The following is a 6,000-nucleotide window of genomic DNA, read 5'->3' on the forward strand; positions in this document are numbered from 1 at the left end:
ACATTCCTACAAAAGACATTTTCGGTCATATACGACATATTAAACAAGCTCTTTCAGTAATTTTAAAGTTAAAAGTACATTTCTTAGGCATGGACAAACGTTTTTCGAGATGCAATGATTTGCATAGGTAATTTGTTAATTTGCATAAATCCAATATGGTGGCCAACATACCTACAAAAGACATTTTCTGTCATATACCACGTATTAACCGTTTGGGCACCACGGTCCATTTTTGTCATCTTTATAAAATGTACCACAGTCATTTTTTCTGCTTTTTGCCAATATTTTGATAAAAAATGTAGCTAATGAAAAATGATATCCATTCGGTCAAAAATTATGAAAAAACGTACAGAAAAGTTCGCAGAAATTGGTAAAATATTGCATTAAAATTTTGGTGTGAAAAATTACGGCAGTCAAAGGGTTAAACAAGCCATTTCTGTGATTTCAAATTAAAAGTATATTTCTTTGGCATGGAAAAACAATTTTCGAGATGCAATGATTTGCATACTTAGGTATTTCATTAATTTGCATAAATCCAATAGGGATGCCAACATACATACAAGTACAAAAGACATTTTCTGTCATATACCACGTATTAACCCTTTGGGCGCCAAAGTCTATTATTGTCAACTTTATAAAATGTATTACAGTCAATTTTTCTGCTTTTTGCCAAAATTTTGATAAAAAACTGTAGCTGCCGGAAAATGATGTCCATTTGGTCAAAATTTATGAAAAATCGTTCAGAAAAGTTCACAGAAATTGGTAAAATATTGCATTAAAATTTTTGTGTAAATAATTAAAGCAGTCAAAGGTTTAAACAAGCTATTTCTGTGATTTCAAAGTTAAAAGTATATTTTTAGGCATGGACAAATGATTTTTGAGGTGCAATGATTTGCCTTGGCACTTCGTTAATTTGCACAAATCCAATAGAGCGGCCAATATACCTACAAAAGACATTTTCTGTCATATATCATGTATTGAAAAATCTATTTCAGCCATTTTGAAGTTTAAATATATTTCTTGAGCATGAAGAAACACCTTTTGCGGTTCAATGTTTTTAAAAGACACTTTGATAAGTTTCAGAAATTAAATATGGCTGCCAAATTAATGACCAAATAGCTTCTTATATAAATAAGGTTCTGTAGAGTTTTTAGCAACCGGAATATCAAGAAAAAACTGTTAAGAGGGCATTGCACCCAATGCAGCGTATTTTGCTCACTTTTTTTTGCAAATATTCATCCAATTTGATTTATTTGTTAACCCAAGATTAAAAATTGGTTAGGATTACCTTTTAGCTTGGCAAGCAGTCGTAAGTTGCATGATATAGAAGGGGTAATTTATGCAAATTTATGCAAATCACCCGATTTTCTGCTTCCCTTTTATCCGAATTTCAAGATTTGCTAAGAATATAACTCTAGTCTGGCTGGGTCAAATTTTCTAAAATTTTCACATTGTTTTTTAAATGCTATATAACAAAACAACTATTTTGTTTTGCAATAAAATTCTGATGCAAAAAATTTCAGACTCTTAAAAACTTGATCAACACGTAAACTCACGAAAAATTGGAAATTGCATGCTTAGGAAAGGCTTAAAATTAATTCAAACAACTCATCAGCCCCACAGAATCCAACTGTTACACGATACAAACATGTACATCTGGAAAAATGACACTTGGAAAAATGACTCAAGATGTATTTGTTTGTATTGTGTAATAGTTGGATTCTGTTTTTGGATTAATTGTAAGCCTTTGCTAAAGCATGCAGTTTTCAGATTTTTATGAGTTTGTGTGTCCATAAAGTTTTTATGAATCTGACATTGTTTGCAATAGTGCTAAGTTTCAATTTGTGTGTATTATGGCATTTTTTATTTTGGTCATATCATTTTTTCTGTTTTTTAGCTTTGTTGTGTTTATTGTATTTTTGCTGTTATGTGTGATGACTTCTTGCCTATCATCTAGGGGATCTTATAAAGATGCACCCATCCATAAGAAGGGGTTCAGTCTAAATTAAAAACAAAAGATTTTGAACACGTCTTTGTTTTACCAGTAAACATTACAGATTACATGTTTAGATACTGTACAGTGTTAAACACCCATACAAATTACGAAAATGCCTTACACAGATGAATCCAATGTTATATTCAGAAAGAGAATATATTATTCAGAAGACTAACAATCATTAACAGTCGAATGCATTTCAGAGAGGTACCCTGAACAACATATTAAAAGTTTACTTGAATCCACCTTGGGGAAATATGTCTAATTTGCATAAATCAAATATGGCTGCCAGCCATCCGACAAAATAACACAAATTAACAAATTAACAGAAAAATTAAAATTTTAAAAATACTGCAATTATACAGTGTCGCTCAATTTTGATCAGAATTGGTACATACCAAAGATCAACAATAAGTGTTGTTTCTATCTGTTCAGTGCAGGAAAACTCTACGTGATGTATTGACAATGATTTCTGCACAACCAGAAAAACAACAAGGAATATTTAAACCAGAAAAACAAGAATGACAAAAGAAAATAACGTCTGAAACTTTAGGTACTGGAGGTCAACTTTAGCAACATGCATAGAAGAGAATCTTTCAACCATGGATGTACAAAATAGACATCCATGGTTTGAGCACAGGCCTGGTTTGAGCAGGTCTGTTAATATGTCACAGTTCATTAACAATCACGGGAAATGACTAATAAGCTGTTTCAGTTAATGCCACCACTCCCGCACATAATAGGTACCCTGCATACAAATAGGTTGAAGGTCAAAAACCTCTTACTCAGATGTGTGCGCTGTTTCAGTTATTGCCACCACTCCTGCACATTTGCAGGATTTCCCCCTTTTCTTACCTCGTTTGCATATTTTTGACACTGAAACAACGTCACAACTCAACCCCTGCATCTACCTGTACACCAAATACTGAGATGGTAGCTTTGGCGGTATGGGAGCCTTTGCGTGTGACGGACATACATCCGCACATACATACCTACATACATACATACAGACATACAGATGCCATTGACTCACCATATAAGCTCTTTTTGGTATTTATATCAATACCACATATGAGCTAAAAATGAATGTCGAAGGACTTAACAGTTTCTTCTTGATAGTTTCCTAGTGCTAAATAGTATACCAAACCCTTATTTATATTATAAGCTATTAAGCTATGGGGCATTAATATGGCAGCCATATTTAATTTATGCAAATTATCAAGGTTCTTTGTAAAAGTTGAACCACTTAAAGTGTTTCTTCATACCCAAGAAAAAATATTAAAAGTTTAAAATCACTGAAATAACTTGTTTAATACGTGGTATATGACCGGAAATGTCTTTTGTAGGAATGTTGGCCGCCATATTGGAATTATGCAAATTAATGAAGAGCCTATATGAAACATTATACCTCCAAAATGATTCCCTGGGCCAAATAACTAGTGTCAGACTTTGAAATCACTGGAATAGCTTGTTTAACATGTGATATATGGCCAATTATGTTATTTTGTCGGATGGTTGGCCGCCATATTTGATTTATGTAAATTAGTCATATTTCCCCAAGGTGGATTCGAGTAAACTTTTAATATGTTGTTCTGGGTACCTCTCTGAAATGCATTCTGAAGAAAAAAATTCTGTTGCAATTTGTGGTGGGTCTAACCCTATTTTGACTGGACTACATGTGGAGGAAAAATAATGTTTAAATCAAACTTGGAAATTCTGAATTTAAGTGTGGATGTTGTGTGCAAGAGCTTCAAAATAAAAAGACATATGGGTCCAAAAGAAACTACAAAAAAATTAAAAATAATGCTGACAACACCTCTCTCAAGTTCTAGTGATTCATCCCCTTACTACAACAAGCCAGTCTTGGCACAGTCACACATTATTTTCCTTTGTGTTGAAGAAACGTTCAAAGCTCTGATGTACCAACCAAATTTAACTCTTCCGAGGAAACCAAACGTAATTGCAGCTTCTGCTGAGGAAAGGTGACTTTTCAAATTAAATGCAGTAAAGTGCCAAAGCTGAGAATATTTAATCAGATTTCCATGTACGGCATTTTATGATGTCACCACCTTCCACATGGGCCAGAGTAGAAGTATCTGATCAAACCTGATACGGGTGTCGGAGATGCCGTATTATTCTTTGATTGCCTCTTGCAGGAGTAACTTCATAATCATTGTTGCTCAAATCATGGAAAGCATACATCAACTACTTTCCCTGATACCGTCGTCCATTTTAGGCATTTCAGATAAAGAGGAAAACCAAGGGTGATTGGTTAGTAAAAAATGTCGGTCACAGTTGTTATAGATGGGCAATAATAATCACCTAGTATTTTCAGGCTAGCCAAGTCTTCTTATTTTTTCATAATAAACAAGTGAATAGGGGTAAAGATATCACTATATAAATCGAATATTGAAATTTGTTGTAGAACATGAAAAGTTTCATTGCTCTGATCTTGACCTCGAGGCTAGCATCACAAGTCGCTTCACATTTTACATCAAATGAGCGTTTAAAACAATCATAAGCTTATTAGTTGAGTCAGACCCAAATGAAGATTTTCAACCAATCATATCAGTTGACCCAACTGAACATGTTCATTGTCTACACTTTCAATTACAAGTGTCAATTCTCCTGTTCAATATTGATATTCAACAATCATAAAAGCCAATTTAAATTTCAGCTGATGACAAAAACAATTGTTTATTCAAAACTACACCGCCAGGCCGCAAAATATGCAAAGTACAAGTAATTGCAATGTTCTAATTTGTTCATAAATTCACAGTTATATATGTAAAGGTAATACCCTAAAATGCTTATCTAGAACCTAGAAATCCATAACAAATGGACAATTTTTTTTTCTTTTTGTCTTTTGATTTCCATCTGAAAACATGGTTGGCATTAATATGATACGTACTATCAATAAATGAGGTAGTATAATATTTGATTCAATATTGTACTGGTTGATTCATGACCATGTCTCCAAGTTCGAATAATATACACAAATCCGTGTATTGCTATACCCTGACATTCCTGGGCCGCAAAATGACAAAATAATCAAAGTGAGACTTGAGTGGACACAGTGGGTCATCAGTATGTATTAGGGAGATGGTGCAGTGGCAAAGAATGTGAAATTTTCAGAAGAGTACTTTGGAAATACAATTCAGAATAACATTCAGACACTCACTATGTGAGATAATATTCTGTATATTCCGAAGAGTACTTTCAGAATGTGCTTTGGAATTAACCAAACTTACTAAACTTTTACCATGGTTATGCTATAGGGTAACAAGTCATTGACAATGACATAGTTCCCACTTGTAATAGGAGTATTAGTCTTGAGTGGGCAGGGAAATGAGGTCATTAAGAAGTATCACTGGAGTGTACATGTTCAGATCTATGGACACATAGGTCTATGTCATTGTTCCCAATTTGAAACAAGAGGCATGTCTAAGTTATGGTTCTAAATCGGGAAAAAAGATCAGACCTCTAGCTGTATTGGCCAGCCAAGAAATACATATGTGCATAATAAATGAGGTACAAGATGTGACATCTTAAGGTCTATTATCCTATCAAAATTGAAGCGTAAAGAACTTGTGGTTACTGAGTTATGCATATATATGCATATTCAAGGTCAAAGGTCATCAAGGTCACGTGACATTTTGAAAATAAAACATTGTATTGCTAATTAATCCATATCTGCCAAAATTCAGACCTCTAGCTCTATTGGCTTGCCCACAATTATATATGGGCATAATTAACGAGGTAAAGCATGTGTTGACATAAGGTCTCCATCCTACTAAATATAAAGGACATAGCACTTGTGGTTACTTATTTATTGACATAATCGTGTATTTTCAGTAAAAGGTTATCGAGGTCACATGACATTTTGTCAACAAATTTCTATCCTATAGTCTATCCCTATATTTACCTCTATTGGCTTGCTCAAATTAGATATGCACATAATTAATGAGGTACAATATGTGGCATCATAAGGTGTCCCATCATAC

This window comes from Ptychodera flava, chromosome 15, assembly GCF_041260155.1.
Source record: "Ptychodera flava strain L36383 chromosome 15, AS_Pfla_20210202, whole genome shotgun sequence".
NCBI lineage: Eukaryota > Metazoa > Hemichordata > Enteropneusta > Ptychoderidae > Ptychodera > Ptychodera flava.